The 18,800-nt window shown below is 45.6% G+C and overlaps 1 pseudogene; it reads left to right on the top strand.

Moving 5' to 3' along the window:
- Positions 1-1,051: 1,051 nt before the first annotated feature.
- LOC135394781 (cytochrome P450 3A8-like) overlaps positions 1,052-18,800 on the top strand; it is a 39,124-nt pseudogene continuing 21,375 nt past the window's right edge.

The following is an 18,800-nucleotide window of genomic DNA, read 5'->3' as shown; positions in this document are numbered from 1 at the left end:
TGTATATGCAATCACAGGTGAACTCTCAAGGCCAAAGTATATTTCTTTTTGACATACATTTTTCCTCTTACCGTTCGTCGATGCAGCTCAAACTTAAGAAATCTCATTCGACGTCTCGGCGTTACGGTATGGTGTAGAGCTGACATAATTTTATTTTCGAATTAAATTATTCGCTCTCAATTCGGTAGTTAATTCGTTAATCCCAATGGCGTGAAATAAGTTATATGGCCAGAACATTGGGTACCTGTCGAATGCATAGACCCCCTAAATTTTCTGACGTAGACGTCATGTCTTCCCCATCGTCTAGCGCTGATAAAAAAAATCCACATAAGCTTTCGGGATGGCGGTTTGGCGTAGGGTCAAATAACTTAAATTATTGTAACTAACGAATTTTTGTTGTCATTAGCAATTTATCAGAAACCAAATCAACGACCTAACACCAATTAAAATCCATAAAAGTAGATTCTACTCCCAAAACCTACACTGAAACTTCTCTAGCGGAGAAAACCTCGGCCCAGTTATTTGTTATTGTCCATGCACAATTATAAAGGGCCCAGGTGCATAATCTGCATATCATCCCCTCCTGTAGTTTTGGCAAATAAACCGCATAAGTACATTGCATCAAGTGCATGCTTTCTGTGCGGTGAATTCTTGGAGGAGGTCTATTACGAAAGCACGCCACTGGAGAGCATGGATAAAGTCCCTCCAGGCTTTACGCAGTACGCAGCGCTTAGATGCCGCGAACGACAATTTCTCGTATCAGGCCTATCAGACCAAGGTTAATAGTTGGAACCGTGCCCGACTGACCCGCTGCGTTCATTCATAGGCAGTTATCGGCGTCGACCTTATCCTTCGTGTTGCGTCTCTCAAAAGGTTTTCGCTCTGTCTTGCAGCGTCCCTACAAGCAGTTTACTTGTGTGTGTTAGTGGAAACCGAGAGGACAGTTAAAAAAAGGGCCATTTCGATACCCGTGTTCCTGCGTGCGGTCTCCGTGGTTTCTCGATTCCCACACCATTGACGGGCAGACAGCACACGACTGCAGACGAATAAGATGCAACTGCCAGGATTGTTTGCGGTGCCGGACTGGATAATCTTGGCCGTTACGGTGGCGATATTATTTTACATGTAAGTGTCATCGCCTATTACACCGTTTTGTGTTTGTTTGTTGTTTCGATCCGAATTATTCATGTCCACTAAATGATTGCAGGATCATGTAGGGGTTTGTAGGATGTGACAAGCGCAATGCTTGTCCACATGAGCGGTTGAATTGCAGTGTGTATTCAGAAGTAAAAAAAAACAAAAACAGGAAGTGAAACAAAATATTGTGTGCTGACACTTTTTCGAAATATCGCTCTTTTGAGCTTTATCACCGTAATGTTATTCTTGGGGTTAAATGAGGGAGTAGGTGAAATTACAAAGGACTCAGACTATTCTTCAACTTCGTGTGTAGGATTTTCCAACGCACCCGCTCTAAACTTTTTGGCTTCCTCCAATGCTGATACGAGTTTGCTTACACCGATTTAAATGAACACTCTTCCGTTCAGCAGGTATTATTTTACTTTCTATACTGAATGAATACGGCGCTCAGCTTTAGCATCATTTTGCTGTTGCAAGCTATATGATAGTGCTGGCTACGTCACTAATTCTCCCAATCTCCATAACTTTCAAATAAGTTGAGAGGCTGCACACAAACATAAAATACAGTATTTTGGCTGTCGACAACAATTAATCGCCTAATTAGCGCACCCCTAAGGCTGTCAGTAAGTGAAACCGTGAACATACAAAGACGCGGGAGATGCGAAAAGTAATGAGATTTTAATGTTCTTCATACCATGTCACTTCTTCTATCACTGTTTTTTCACATCATTAATATCAGTCATGTCCACAGCACCTTGTAAATAAATCTTTAGATAATTTGTTATTGAGCCCTACATTGGGTCTTGCATAATAACCTCGATCATTTCGACAAATATGATGTCAATGATGACAATGTCACGTTATGACAACGCTCCTTTCACGACGATGCACTTTTGTTGTGCTGCGTGCATTTTTGTATGTTTAGACCCTTTTCGGCTGTATATATTACCTAGTTCGGTCACGTGCCGGCAAATAAATAAATAAATAGAGTACCGCTAGCTTGAGCAGTGAAACAAACCGTGACATCACATATTGGTTGTTGTTGTTCAATGTCTTATTGATCGACACAAAAAAAAACGAAATGTGGTTTTCAACGTCACCTTTTTGACGATCTGTAACTAAACAGGTCATTAAACGTTCAGTGCACGAGCTGTAAGGTCGGTTCCCATATTCAGGAGAGGTTTCTATCCACGTTGTGGAAGCCTGTCCATGTAACCTCGTCCACCGTGACGTTTCATTCCACAATAATGATTCGGAATAAACCGGTGGATGGTAAGCACATTGCTTGGAACCGTCTAGGAGGTGAAATTGGGCGGGGCTGATATCTTACTCCAGTGCGTGTCTTCCAGCGGTGGATGGGCCGACTCAGGGGATGCAGTAGTGTAATGTACGTGGCATATTGTGGGATAACCTAGTCAATTTTTGGAACCGTTGGCTTTCCGCAGAAACGTTCAGTGTTTGGATTGATCTGGGCGCCGTGACATGCACAGACACTTAACGGAAACCCATTTTAACTGAAAGTAATTAGCGCTAGGCGATTCACGGCAACATGCGAATTACGAGCTACGAGACGACGATGAAACATTTCCATGCAACAACGTTTCTAATGCTGCTGGACGCCGTTACCGCATTGTTCCCGTCTCACGGATCCACTTTAAGCTTTCAGTGTTACGCTATATTTATAGGAGATGGGAGAAATTGTTGATGATATCAATACGCTTACTCCTATACTTTACACTCAAACTTGGCATATTGAAGGATGTTTCATTAAAAATTTGTTGTACATCAACTGACTAAGTGGTTTACTGCATCTCATACTAAACTGATAATTTTTCAACAGTAAGATTAGGATACACGCTTGAATCGCTTTCTATAGCCACTCTATTCGACTTCGATGGCAAATTATACTCACTAGAAACCCCTTTTTTTTTCATTTTCGCGGCTTCAATATAATGATGTAAAGGACGCACTTCGAACAACGTAGCATACTCGAGTTAAATGACACGAGAGTGACGTGTACTTACACTTTGTAGTTATATCTATATTACAAGTAAAGCACGTTCCGAATCACAAGAAATTGCTTATCTCCGGGTATACCTAACTTCAAGAAAAAACAGTCCCTTCCTTTGAAGATGCGTCTAGTGAAACGGAAGGTACGTACTTGCAACAAAACTAGGCTACTTTTCATGTGTCACATTTACAGTGGTCTGCTTAGCCGTTCACGAGGTAGTTCCGGAATTATACTTGATATTTATTTATTTTCTCACAAACAAGTCAAAGGGAGGCGGTGGAAAAAAGTCTCAAGGAGACTTGAAAAAGGCCTCAATCACCCGCTGTCAGCGGGAACAAACACATGAGACAACTAACACTTTTGTACCAGGTCTGGCAATAACTTATACTTCAACAATAAAGAACACATTTAAAACGTGGACATAAAAACAAAAGCATTTAAATCAAACCAATAAACAATAACGAATAATTCAATACTGTACAAGAACATATTTAACTGACAGCGCGGAAGACATAAGAGATGCAGAACATGAGTAACCACATTGTTGTAAACAACCATTCCATTCATTGAAGTAAGGAACAAGAAGTGACCCGGCACACGCATAGCATTAATCTAATGGTTTTCTTTTAAATAATCAATCAATCATTAATCTAATGCATAAAAATAATTTAACGGATCACGCTTGCCTATTGTGGACAGGTAAGTATCGACTCTGTTTAACAGTGTAGTTAAATTATACTGCAATGTCTGAAAACCATAGGAAGTCCTCCATTGTGAATACGAGCGTCCAGAAGGGCTACAGTAATTATAGACATGCCGCACGCGTTTCAAATTTGCCATATCAGACATATGCCAACGTAGTGAATGCTTGATGCATGCGTCCAGGTTTGAAAATGGTCAAGCATGTGTCCGTTTGAAAATGGGTGTCAGCGAGGCATGTGCTAAGCCTTCTCTTTGGCGTGCTTCAGAAACGTAAAGAGGCAAACCCTCCTCCATTATATATTCGTCACATTGTCCAACGCTTCCGTCTTATACCGAATATATGAAGGGACTATGGAGAGGCAGGAAAAAATATGTCGCGATCAGTAGAAATTAGAATTGCAAGGGCGCGTCTTCTTCCCGTCCGTGCTTCCGAAGTAGAACAGAAAGAGAGCGCACTGGCGCCTGGAGCAGAAGTAAGGAGAGCGAACTCTGCTCGAAAATGGTGCTCCTAACTCCACGAATATTTTGCGGGCGCGCCGTGATCCTACTCCGCTCGGATCCTACCGTTCCGAAGATCCCGCTGTGCTATTTTACGATTAAATACGATTAAATACCAACATGCCCTTGACGCGTGCAGAAATAAATGCCTGTTTTTTGTTTGTTTGTTTTTTGTGTGTTTTTTGCAATTGGCTGAGTTGCTTTTGTACTTATTCAGCGTCTTTTCTCTGTCATGAATAATAACATTCAGAAGCTAAATGCATTGCTAAGTGCATTTGGTGTGCTGCGCATGGTTTCTCAACACCTTGGAAGAAAGACACGACCACAAACCGTATTGCCGTGAATCCGCTGGATTATCGTAATCACCATCGGCCCTGCTGTCTCGTCGTTTTGTCATAAAACTCGCTTATTCAATATCTGGGCATTATCTGGACAGAGAATTCCTCCCCGCATAGACCGTCGAGCTGTTTGAAATACTGCGGTACTCTTTTCGTATACATACATTTCTAGAGCCCAATGCCCACTTAAAAATCGTTGGCCTTCCCTCATTCCCGCTCACGCAGCTCTCTCTCATTTCTGTGACGCATGCAGGTATGCTGCGCGACACCGAAACTACTGGGAAAATCAGAACGTGCCTGCAGAGCCGCTCGCCCTTATCTTTCGGCCATGTTTCCAACTATTCACCAAGGTAAGTGTGACAGGACTGAAATAGAAATATTTGCAACTCTCATAGCGGAATGTAGTTTACAGATATGAGGAGGTTACTCGACAAACGAAAACCGCTACCAGTTAAGCTACTCACGAAGCATAATGTTAGGAATTTTTTGTTGACTTAATTTCATTCACACGAAAATGGTGGACCTAGAGTCACTAAATAGGAGTACAGAGTATCGCATTCCTTTTCCACGCCTGAGCCGCCGTCCGGTATTCTCGATGCCCCCCCCCCCCCCGATCGTGTCACGTGGTTTCTCCTTCCAAGAACGCGCCGTCCACGTTGAGTCCCCTCCATCCAAAACCGGTTTCCTCAGTTGTAAGCTGGCTCGGCTGCGCGCAGTTCTTCGGCGGAGAAGGGGGAGATTGGCGTCTTATTGCTAGGCGACGCAGCCGCGCCGGACACAAGATGGCGGTCTCGATCGCCGGCGGTGCTCAGTGTCGCTTCTCTGTACCCTATTTAGTGACTCTAGTGGACCCAGCCGCAAAGGACAAAACCGTAAGGAAGACGCCTGAAGCACAACAAAGCGCCAGTCCTCATGCTGCGGTATCGAGCAGTCATTTTTCTCACCTGTACAGAAGGTGTGTTTTTTTTTTTTAATCGACACAACATTTTTATCAAAGAAAACTATTACAGCTGCATAAATTTAGCTTTCTGAATGGGGGTTACACGGCCAGGCGTACACACTGTAGGGCAGCGTATGCAATTACCGGATGGCCAGTTAGCTAAATTCATCAATTAACTGATTACTTAGATGTTTTATGGGATATGCGAGAGAGCAGAATTGGACGCTGCCATCATTCAAATCATTTGTCCTAATTAAAGAACCCGAGAAGCGAGCGTACCTTGATATATGAGTTCCCGGATTTTGCAATACAAATGAGCTGAAACCAGAAGTACGCGCTACTCGAGCCCATAGATAGCGACAGGTAATCCACGTGAGAGGTCCACATGCTTTCGAGCGATGGAACTGATTGAAGTTGGCGCTAATTCGTTTGCCAGATAGTCCGCTCTCCGATCCAGATAAGCCGAAGGTCGCGTTGTTTCTGTATATGTCGTGGATGTAAAATGAACGAGACGTTCTCCAGCTATTTTGTAAAAGTAACGTGTACGGTGTTGAATTTTGAGAGCATTTCTGTTGGAGTGCTGTTAGCTAAGTCACTTGCTGTCTAAGATGTCATCTCTAGTCCTTTTCAACTTTGCATAATTAGCTAAGACGCAAAGGTGGGTGACGCAAACACGTCCAAAATTAGATTTGATGCATCAAAATTATACAAATCTTTCATATGATGAAAGAAGCAGTACGTCCTAAGCTGCAATCACCCTGCAATAAACTTCCTTAGGGAAGCGGAGAACAAGCGGACATCGGAAATTTTAGTTCAACGAGATACCGTATTTCGCCCATATTTATTTGAACAAGGGCCAATTTTGCTACACAGTGCCGTCAGTTATTAGAAGTACGCTACTGACCATACGCAGAACGACCACTTGAGTCCACGAATACAGGGCCAAAACTGAATTTGTAGCTCCGTAGCGTTCACCGTGCAACAATAAGGCAGCGGGTTGAAACGAGGATGTTCCATGCACGTGCATTTGATGATTATATGGCTCATGGATGGCATGAGAGAGGGAGGAGGCAGCTCAAGTTATTTCTGCACCAGGAATTAACAAAAGGAACTCGGAACTTGCGGAGTTGGCTAAACGGAATTTAGGAATTTATTCAGCGCTAAGGACACAATAATTGAGCCTCAGCTATGGGCAAGGCAAATAAAAACCGTTGACTGCGTATTCCTGAATTTGGGGCGAAGACACAAAGACCAACGAACAAACGTACACAACTCATGACAAGACCCAAAATACACGACAAAAAAGGAGACTGCATGGACCGCTGGAACGGTTCCTGCCGCGTCCTCTTCTGTGTTTCGCCGATAGCTCAGGATTCGTCCGTATGGAGTTCATCCACCGGCCTGTCTGCGTCTATGCAGTTTCGTCGTTACACTAAAGAGTTAAGGCCCTAAAGAGTTAAGGACGGCCCGCATGGTGCGTGTTTCTGTGAATGTCGCGCTGCGCAAAGCTCTGCATGGCCACGCACCGTTACAACATACGCACGTCAAACCGCATGGGGGCAAATCCCGCTGCTGCGTACACAGAGGGTTTGCCGTACAGTAATCCCTCGTTAGAACAAAGTCGCCGAAAGAAAATTCGTTATAAGCTGTATTTCGATAAATGCGGGAACGGCTAAAGATGCTGCCAGTGGTGCCCGAACTGCGCGCAAACAACGGTATACCAAAAGACACATACCTTGGGAAGTTATCAGCATGGTAGCACTTTTATTTCATTAAAAAAAGAGGTGAGCTGCATCTGACGGCGGCCTTGTTGGGCGCCAGGAGGGCCTGCTCCAGTCTGTGCACGCACTGCAGCAGGCCGTCATCACAACCGCCGCACTCAATTTTATTGTGGATCAAACGGAGCATGTCCCGTGTGTCAGCCGTCATTGGAACTTCCCTGGGCTCATATCCGAACTATCGTTACTTTCGCATCGGCGTTCTATCAGTGTCCACAATATCCTCGTCCGTGGTAGGGCAGACGACGGGGACAACCGCATTTTCAAGTGCAAACGAAGAGAAGTCGTCGTCAGCCTCCTGTCAGTCGGACGAGCTCATGCACTCTCCTGTAGAGATCGTCGCAGTCCTCTGTCTGAGACGTGCGCTTGTTCATCGTGCACACTACCCCTGGAAAAGCTGCCGCTAGCTAGAAGCTAGCTGCCGCTAGCTTCTACCACGAAAGGAATAGTAGCTTTTTCAACTTCTCTAATTAGCGCGACTTTTTGCTTGAGCGTAATCACTTCCGTAGGATCTTCGGTGGAGTCATTGGTAAATGTGGGAACAGCGCGGAGATCAAGACGCCGATCGAGCGAAGTGGAACGCGCGTCCTACCCTTTCTGTGCAGAAAAGAGGAGAGGGTGTGAAACTTTCGCCTTTCGCCTCTTTTCTACTAGGGAAAGAACGCTTGCAGAGAACGCTGCCCCACGCGTCTCCACCGCTCCGCGAGTCCGCGACTAAGTTCGTGCGAGAGCTGCGGGCATACGGGCCGGCTTGCGCTTCGTAAAATGCGGCGTCGGGCGACAGTATGCTTCGAATAATCCAGTTAAAACTGCATGCGTTTTATACGGGACACAGGGGAACCTCGAATAAAGCGATAATCCGAACAAAGCGACTTCGTTGTAACGAGGGATTACTGTATGTGCTTTACGAACTGTTCGCAACATTCTCCTCTCCTTGCTCTCCCGCCATGATATCGTTGTGTTTGTGTGCGTTCCTTTGTAATTGGTTTGCATTTGGTAATATGAACCCTCACGAACGAAAGTTACTGTACTTGGCGATATCCTTCTGCAGATTTTTTGTAAGAGTGGCCATTTCTAAACCGGAAGTAGGATGCTAGACCGGAACCAGGAGTGACTTGTTCCGCCGTTACCTGTTGCTATGGACGCCCGTGAACTGACTGCTGCGTGAAATATCAAACCTGTTCTGGTGCAGTAAATCACGTGCTACAAACAGCCGCGACGTACAAAATTTCGCGCTGGGCGTGAAAACTTAGCTTTTACGCAAGAAAAACGCACCATGCGGGCCGGCCTTCAGTTGTGACGAGCAACTCTAACTAGTATCCCCGAAGAGTGATCTATTTGATATCCTTTTTAATATCGTGTTGGCAGGACGAAGCAACAATGAACATAAACAATAAACGTAAATGCACAATAAACATACCGCTCCCCTGTGCGTGAGAGCGTTGCACAGGCGTTGACAGCTAGGTTGAGAGTGGATAGCAGGAAGGGGTGGGACAGGAAGAGGGGGACTATGCGTCTTTGGTATACTGGAAAAGTATTTTTATTCGCGATGTATTAACTTTCGCGAATGGCGGATTCGGTCATTCCGGAAGTTATTCGCGAGTATTTAATTTCGCAATTCCAGGGCTGTTTCCTTTCACGCGATAAACGTCAAGCTGTGTTCGCGAGTACAATTTTTCGCGAGGTTCTAGCGGTGACGAAATTCTCTAAAATTAATACATTGCGAATAAAAATACATTTACAGTACCTCTGGGACACTGCGCCGACAGTCGTTTGGGAAATCTCCCCGCAAAACCAGAAAACGCCTCACAATGGACAGCCCCTGGTGGGTTCGAACGCACCATCTCCCAGTCGTCGAGATGTACAGGTCGCATCAGAGTTAACTTGAACGCCATTCCGACCTTCGACCCTGCTGGTGCTTTGTAAAAATGACGACGGAGGGTGTTTTGGTCATCTATTTACAGTTATAGGGGCGACCTTCGTTACATAGGCGTTGTTTTCTGCTAGGCGCGTCCAGGGTGGCTCTCTTCCCGCTTCGAAAGCTAGAGCGGTGTTCAAGTTAACCTTGACGCGAGCCGTACGACCAACGTGTACACGCCTCACCCACTCAGTCATGCCGCTAGCTGCATGAAATGTAACACACGTTGCGTCCGGAATACGAATCGGAACGTGAGGTCATGAAATGCTTATGAGAGTTCGGACCCTGTTTTCTAGGATATCCTTATGATATTTGGGTGCGCGTTTCCGTCAGATCTAGTTTGGCATGAATTTCCGCGAAATGCTTGTAAGATATCAGCCGATACAGTTTTCCATGATGTGATTAAGAAATTTTGAACTCTTTCTTCGTGAAATTCTGAAATGATGATAACTTTTTTTTTTTTTTTCATTGCAGCCGACCCACATGCTCGACCAGGAACGATACCAGAAATATGGAAAAGTGTTTGGGTACGTAGCATGACATACTTTTAGAAGATCGTAAGCGCCCTCTGATTCCGACTCCGTATCACTGTAAGCCAATCAGAGGGTGGATACGTTTACGAGCCGACGTCCCCTTAAGTCAGTAAAATCAATATAGGGGCCCGACGAGGTTGAGATTGGGGAACTTCAGGAATCACATGCACGACATTAACTTCATTCCACATTTGTGAAGTGCTCATTTGTGAAGTGCTCGTGACACATCAGTTAAACAAAACATCTACGTGGGCGGAACGTCACAGTGACCCATAGATTTCTTCCCACCGTCTCCAGGTGCCGCCACGTCGGCGTAGACGAAATCGAAATCGTACCATGCGAAGGCGTCTGTAGCGCTAAAGCACTTCCAAGCAGTGTTACCAACCCTAGGGAAATTTTTCTAGATTTGAAGGGGATTTGAAGTCTGTCTGGGGGCAAAACGAATTCCCTCGAAATCAAGGGAACTATACTGCCGTGCCACTTATACCAAAAGTTTCATGATACAGCAATGTCTCGTTTATCCGTAGTTCAGATATCCGGAAAACTCGTTAACCAAACTACATTAACGGGAACGAACCTGCTACCATTGCATTTTGTCGCGGTTATCCGTAATTCGTTATCTGTCTCCGGACAGCAAGTACGGGAACCAATCTTCCAGGACCTAGGTCATTCAGATTCGCTTATCCGGAAATGTGTCAGTGTCCTCTGTCCCTGGCATGGGCTGTGTTCGTATTGTTGGAGAAAAGGGTCACGTCTCACCGGGGAATTCTGTACTGTTTGGCTCCCATTGCTTCAGAGGTCACTCCCTTTTGGTGTGTGCGGGCACATGGCAGAGATGGTAGATGATAAGTGGAAGAGGTGCTCAGCACCGGGCGCCGCAAATCCACATGTGAACGTCAATGCCCAGGCCGTCCGAAAGCATCGCCTGCTTTTGGCTGTTGCCAAGGACAGTTGCAATAAGACAGAAATACGTGACCAAAAACGCGCGACCAACTTTCTGAGACATTACCCTTCTTTGAACACCAGTATGACGCACCGAGTGCCGTGGCTGTGATCAAAATTATATCACACGCGTGCCTACTAATTTCAAGCAGCTCAATTGGCATGAATTTTTGAAGTAACGATCTTCTCCTTTTCTGGAGCTATAAAGAGGCCTCCCAACTTTGTCGTTGCACGCTTGCCACCCTCCCCCCCCCCCACCCCCCAGAAGCACTTTGCCCCCCTTGGAAAAAACCCTGGGAACGCCCATGATAAAGACCCCGGGCTCCGAATCGCACAATTCCAATCCAACTACCGTGAAGCGCCTTTTGCTACTCAACGTGTATTCGCGTCTACTGGCTAGTAATCAATAATTTCAATGAGTTAAATCACTTAGGGCAAGGCAGCAGGCTTCGTTAACTGTTACGTTCCTGCCGAGATTCTGCGAACAACCTGTGGGCTAGTTAATCTGCTCGACATGAGCTATCTGCTGGGGCAGTCAACCCAAACCAGTAATTTCTGGTTATGCTCCTGTCATAACCACTATTAATCTTGCCTTTCATATCGCGCAAAATCTTTCAAAATCTTGCACGATCGTTGACGCCTTGCTGTTCACATTAAAACACTGTACCACACAAACGGAAGCGTGTGTTAGCGTGCCTATTGTGCTTCATTCCCACCCGTGCCCCTGAACCGAAAAAAAAAAAAAAAAAAAAAAACGGTTCGAACTATTATAGTTGCCTTCCCGAGCTCAACCAGGACTGAACCCTTATCGTCGAACCTAAATCTCAACCAAACCGTTTCGGTTCGACTCTCTGCTCCGTGCATCCACTCTCGGACAGGGAACCACGGTTTTGTTTTCCTTTCCGCTTGCAACCTCTCTCCAAGTCGTCCTTGGCATCTCGTATTTGCTTGTTATGGGAGGGAAACTGTTATGAAGTGTTGACTGTACCATGAAAGCAGGACGCCGATACAACTTTCTGACACATTTATTCGTGTTCTCCGACTGGCTTGTCACCACAGGACAATGTTGCGCTTCGGTGATATCGTTTACCGGCATTTTTTCTGGGCGCCGTCGCCGATAGAGCAACGAGTATATATCAGCCGCAGGAGAACAAACTCGCAGTCTGGAAAAATATGGGGAATTTTTTTCGTCCAATCCGGCAAAAAATTGCAAATGTAGGTTGGCATCACTGCTTCAAAGGTAGCTGCGTATCCCACTTGCAAGACGCATAGGACGTCGGAGGCTCGATGCGCTTACAGTTCTCTAAAACTCTCAATTACAGATTCCTGTAGCACCTTACGACTACAACAGCTTTCAGTTAACTACAATATTATTCTGCGTATCTTTTACAGTATCTATGAGGGAGGAAATCCAACGCTGGTCGTAGCTGATCCCGATATGATAAAGAAGGTTTTGGTGAAGGACTTCGTCAAGCTTTCAGAGAGGAGGGTGAGAATCAACCCCTACTAAAGAAACGTCCTTGAAAGGCGCAGCTGTCGACCTATTACCGGATTACTGTCGTATTCCACTGTCAGCTACGTCTACGCGTAAGGTGCAAACTATCGCAGCAGAGCGTAAGCAGTCGTGCAGAAAGTTACTTAAAAATTGTTATGCTAGTTATTGTTACCGCACGAAAAATTATCGGATCACCCTGTGCGAATAATCGACTTTTCTTATCAAATCCCAAGGAAATAATCCTGCATTTGATTAAATTTCCGTGTTGAATACGGAACCCTACATATTTTTTAATATACTAGGGGTGTTCAAGTCAAACCGGGACTTTCTGTCTTCTGAGTGTACAAATGGGTCGCGCTACTTTTTTTTCGTTAATTTCACACGCGACAGGCCTCCGCGTTCACCACGTGGTGGTCCAAAGTTTGTGCAAAACAGAAGACACGTGCTGGACAAGATGGCCGACAACGAGGTGAGCGCGCACATCGAACAGCGAATTGTCAAGTTTCTCGTGAATGAAGGCGTAAAGTCATCTGAAATTCACAGAAGACTTCAGGCTCAGTATGGCCACGATACACTTAGCCGCAGCAAAGCGTTTGAGTGGTGCAAACGGTTCTGAGACGACCGTTCATCAGTGCAGGACGATCCCGGCCGGGGCGGCTCAGAGCCCAGTGTCAGAGTTCCTGAGAACATCCAACTTGTGAAGTGCCTGATCCTCAAGGACCGACGGATAAACGGATACCCTGTCTCTAACTGGCTCGAAAGACGGACCTTTCTGTGGGAACGTAGAATACTATCATTCATGAACACCTCCAGTTTCGGAAAGTAAGTGCCCGTTGGGTCCCGGGGCAGCTCTCCGTGTTTGACCGGCAGAGAAGACTGGAAATCTCCAAAGAGCTAAGGTACCGTTTTGACACTGAAGGACAGCCGTTCCTTGATCGGATCATCACTTGCGATGAAACGTGGGTGCACCATTTCACTCCTGAGTCTAAACGCGCATCAAAACAGTGGAAGCACCCGGGCTCGCCCGCTCCTAAGAAGTTTCGAAGCACCCCGTCTGCGGGTAAGGTCATGGCCCCGGTTTTCTGGGACAAGGCTGGCGTTGTTCATGTTGATTTTGTGTCCAGTGGTACCACCATTAATAGTGCATATTACTGCCAGGTTCTCAGGGATGTGCATAAGACGCTGAAGCAGAAACGGCCGGGCCGCATCACCAAAGAAGTCGTCCTCCTACAGCACAATGCACGCCCGCATACCGCGCATCTCAAGACACGCACCTTACAGGAACTTGGCTGGGAGTTGCTGCCACACCCCCCTTACAGTTCAGACCTCGCCCCCAGCGATTTCCATCGCTTCGAGCCACTGAAGGCGTTCCTGGAGGGCCGCCACTTTAGCTGCGACGACGAGGTCAAGAATGCGGTCCGATCATGGCTGCTACGCGCCGGTAAGGATTTATACGCTGCTGGCATCCAAGCCCTCGTGAAACACTAGGACAAGTGCATTAGTGCACCTGGAGATTACGTCGAAAAAGAAAACTAATTTCTCGCCTGTAAGTTCATTTTACTTTTGCGAAAAATGAAAAGTCCCGGTTTGACTTGAACGCCCCTCGTATATCCTGTGCCGTCTTCTATTTTTCTTTTGTGTCTCGGGTTTCACTGTTGTAACTATGTACCAGCTGGCCTGCGCCCTTGCCCTTCTGCCATCTATATCTTTCCAATCGAATTGCTGTTGCTCCTAAGTCAAACATATTGGAGTAGTTACTTCAGCTGAACACGGCTATAGCTATAAACGAAGTAGCACTGTACGGCAAAGGCCAAGTGGGGTAGAGGACAGGCGTGGGGCTTGTTAAGGGAAGCGATGAGAGCCACCGATATTTTGAACAGAGATTGCTCTTCTTCTGAGCACTGTTTTCATCATTGATATGATATTTAAATGGGAAGGGATGGCGTGTTTAACGGTTCTAGGGTATTGTAGGTCAATACATCGGTGGATAGGAAAACTCCATCCATGAAATGAATCGATTTTTGATCGAAACATCGGCGGCTCCAGTCCTGAGGCTTCTCTCTTACCATTTCCTCACTGGTTCGCTTGATTTTCTACCTTTATATGTCCACATAGTTTGCCCTACTGGGCTCAGTAATCTATTTTCTTCATAGCTATCTTACACGACCTCAATTTACTGCCTTTGTCGTTATTAATGTGGAGTTTATTTTTTCGCACAGTCTTTATTTACTTATATAACTCGCGCCTTTCAGATTCAAATAGCTCGAAACCTTGTTTTGCTATCTGACAACTTTGTATGACTGTCATGGCTTTTGATTCATACTTCCTGGATGTTAGCTGCTCTGTTTGCTATAGGTGTAGCACCGCTGTGGGGGAGCCCCCATAGAGGAGGGAAGAAAAAGTCCGCTCCTGTGGGTGTCACAGTGCTGTGCAAACCAGATCAACAGGCTCGAGGATAGTTGAGATATGCAAGTTATTTATAGGGAGACTTCGCAAAGATTCGTAAAAAGAAAATTCAGTGGGCATCATACCAAGCACGAACCACTCCCTCGATACCGAATACAACATTCGCATTGATTTTGCGCCAGTAATAAATTCGTACGTGATTGTAATAGCAAACCTATACCGAAATGCGAACAGTAGAAAACAGAGGTCCCTGCTACGGCGGTTCGTGCGGAGGAGGATACCGTGACGTCACCCAGCATTCTCGTCTGCTTCGAAACCTGCGTTCTCCTCCCTTTGCGGATGACGTCAGCACTGTACTGCTTTTAGTGCCCTCTCGCTTCAGGGAGACCAAGCCCTCACTTCGTAATAAATTCATTCGTATCAAATGTGCGCAGTTTTGGAACGAGATATTTCGTACACGTGTTCCTGACATCCCGAAGGTTATGGATACACCACAACCTTTATCGTCATTTTCTTGTGAGGTTCCACTTTAAAGTGCCACTACGGACTAAATATATGTGTGTAAATATGGGACTATATATATAGGACTATATGGGACTAAACATGGGTAGATTTCTTGACGGCACAATATTTCGTTTCAGAAAACCACGTTTTGTATCTGGACCGAAAACCAAGAGCAGCGTGTTGTTGCAGTTTTCTGTCCACCAAGTAGTAGTTCACCTTTTTATTTCATTCCGATGTACGCTTCGACGAAGTGCTCCGAACATGCATCATAGTGCACCAACGTTTTATACCGCTGGCTTTTTGTTTGGCAGCTTGATTACCAAGATGTTCGAAGCTTTTCGTGTTTCGGCTAGTTTTGAAAGTTAATTCCAAGCGTAGCTCCTGCATACTTGCAGTTTAAAACAGCGCAATACCGCATAATCGCAACAAAACAGGGCCACTACCGTATACAGGGTGTCTCAGTTAAATCCCCGGGCTAAATAATTCGCGAATGGGTGCACCAATCGAATAACTTTCTTTTTTACAAGTGTTTGTGCAATACCTCCTACAGGCTGCGCACCGTGTGAATGTGTGGGAAGTGCTCATTATTTAAATAAAAATCGAAATGAGTTTCGTGAAAAACATAACTTCTAAAGCAGGGTGCCGTCGGCATTAAAATGGGTACTACCCCTTTTGGGACCTTCAGTGGACAGCTTTTAGAGCAAAATCTGCCACCGAAGCGGGTCATTTGTTGTAGTAATGAATTCGTTTCGGTTTACATATTTTTGTCGCGGCTGGTGGCGGTGAAGCGCAAAAGGACGCTCTTCCACTCCCTTATCCACCAATGAATTAAGTGTTCTTGAGCTTACTTCGCAACGGGGATTGCTGAAAAAAAAGTAACAGCGTCAGACAGGCTACGCCAGTCCCCACCCTGCTTATCTGACTGATATGCGCCCTTTCTCAGTTATGATCGCATGATCGCAGTTAATCACATAGTGCCTTGATATCACATGTTTTCCATTTTTTGTTCAGCACTCCCCATAGCGAAGTAAGCTCAAGAACACGCAATTCATTGGTGGATAAGGGAGTGGAAGAGCGTCCTTTTGCGCTTCACCGCGACCAGCCGCTACAAAAATTTGTAAACCGAAACCAATTAGTTACTGAAACAAGTTACCTGTTTCGATGGCAGATTTTTCTTTAATAGGTGTCCACCGAAGGTCTGAAAAGGGGTAGTACCCATTTTAATGCCGACGGCGCCCTGCTTTAGAAGTCATGTTTTTCACAAAAATCATTTGAATTTTTATTTAAATAATGACCCCCTCGTACTCGTTCACACGGTGCGCGGCTTGTAGGTGGTATCAGACAGATACTTGTAAAAAATAAAGTTATTCGATTGGTGCACCCATTCGCGAATTATTTAGCCCGGGGATTTAACTGAGACACCCGGTATAGGCATAACGCTGTTTCCACACTACCGGCAGATCATGTGACTTTTAGAGCGCACCCTATAGGTCGCGCGCCTTAACGTGTGCAATTCTCGGCTGAAGCGGTTGAATCAAATTCTTCACACACTTGGTAGAAAGGAAAAAGGAACGCTACTGGTGTCACCAAACAGACTGTATTCGTCTCTTCGCTTGGAATTTCAATCTGTGCGAGTCCAATGCTTTATAATGCCGATAATTAGTGCTTAAGTGATAAGTTAATTTTTAAAAAATGTATGGGGAAATTGAAATTGAGAAATTTGTTCTTCAGTGAGAAAAACGCACTTCCCGCGAATGAATGCTCGGAGAGTGAACTATTCATACAGAGAAGGTGACATATTCTACACTCTGGAAAATGAACTTCACCGCATAGCACCATCGCACCACCGCATAGCCAACCGTCATCTCGAATGACGTCGTTATCTGCCCGGGGCTTAATCACTTGCACGCGTTAGGAGCTAACGAGAGGCGGGGCACTCGTCGAGAAGGGCACGTGATAAAACACGTGCACGGCGCTCTACGCGCGATACATGAAGAGCGTGGGATACATCACGCGCAATGTGTCACGTGCCCATCTTTTTGAATTTCCCGCTGCTCGTTAGCTCATAACGACCGTAACGACGATGAAGCGATTAAGCCCCCTTTTGTTGAGAACGGGAGGCGTACGCCTTTTTTGTGACACTGATGCTGTTTATAACTGCCAGAAAACAGGCGTACACCTCCTGTTGTCAACAAATCGGAGCACATAACGATATCATTCGAGATTATGGTTGGCTAAGAGCGTGCTATGCGGTGAAGTTAATTTCTAAGAGTGCAGGAGTAAACTGTTGTACACAGAAGCAGGAGGTAAGCAAGATGTTGTTACGGGGTTATAGGCAACGTATTCCTTGAGTATCAGGATAAATAGAAAAGACACACAAGACAGGACACGTCTTGCACCATCGTGTGTGTGCACCGTCATACCGAAGGAATATGTTGCCTACAAGAGCCAAATGGTTTGTATATCGCGGCCTTATGTCTGGTTCGTATGTATGTATGTATGTATGTGTATTGCGTTGTGTGCTGTGTTGATAACATTGGTCTGTCCTCGCGCAGCGCATATTATTCCACGACCCGTTACTGGATGATATGATGGCGAATGTTCCACTGGAACGATGGCGAAAGATTCGTCCCACCGTGAGTCCCGCCTTCACAACAGGGAAGTTGAAGAAGGTATGTACAACAACAACTTTATTGTGAGATGACGAATGGAGAGTGTCATCGCAAGGGGCGATACTCTACTCCATTGCTGGTGGTGATGCAGTGAATGATATAATGAGCCCCTTCACAATAAGGGTCGAAGTCTTAAGGTATCCAGAAAGATGAAGAGGGCTTAGAGGGCAGAGCAGTGGGGGCTGGATGTGGCCGGGGACCAAGCAATTTTGTGTGAGAGAGGGGGCGAGAGTCGTTAAGGAACCCAGAGAGTGTGGTTCGGGAAGGTGTAGCCAATAAAGTAGAATGTGCTTTAGATCTTCTACAGCACCGCAGCGACAGCATTGGGGAGAGTCAACTTGTCCCAAGCGGTAACGCCACTGCGCTGTAAATGCAAGATCGAGGAGCATTCGAGGAACTAATGCGGCATCTGGAGGAGTGGTATGTCGCGGCATGCGGAAAGCGAGCCCTGGTCTCTCTGCCCAGCTCTGCCCAGCATGTCTGGGGGGACATTCTGTCGTCTGTACGATTTTAAAACAAATCTACATGAATAGTTGGAATATAAAAGGCAAGAATGATTGAAGCCATTAAATCCAATCTATAAGATTGTACAGCAAAATACAGTGCCGTTTTTTGTTATGATTATTTTGTGATAGCCGTGTTCACTAGACCAGACACCGGCGACAAAACGTATTATTTTCGGTTAGATATGGAGGTGAGCATCAATTGAAACTGATTTCCAAGAAAGGAATATGAGGATGTACATTTGCAGCGTAAAATCAGAGTAGTCTGTGAACATTTTTTGGCACCACATCCCCGCTTCACTGTGTCCGTTTTCGTCGCCATTTTGGGTGGCAGTGAGGTGTCATGGCGACGCCCTTGATAAAAAGCAAACCCATCAGTGGAGCAAAACTGTGATTTACAGGTCGAGCCTCATTTTGTGGCTC

This window comes from Ornithodoros turicata, chromosome 1 (genome assembly GCF_037126465.1).
Source record: "Ornithodoros turicata isolate Travis chromosome 1, ASM3712646v1, whole genome shotgun sequence".
Lineage (NCBI taxonomy): Eukaryota > Metazoa > Arthropoda > Arachnida > Ixodida > Argasidae > Ornithodoros > Ornithodoros turicata.
Note: the sequence above shows the minus strand (reverse complement) of the source record. Positions and strands in the feature narration are given on the sequence as shown.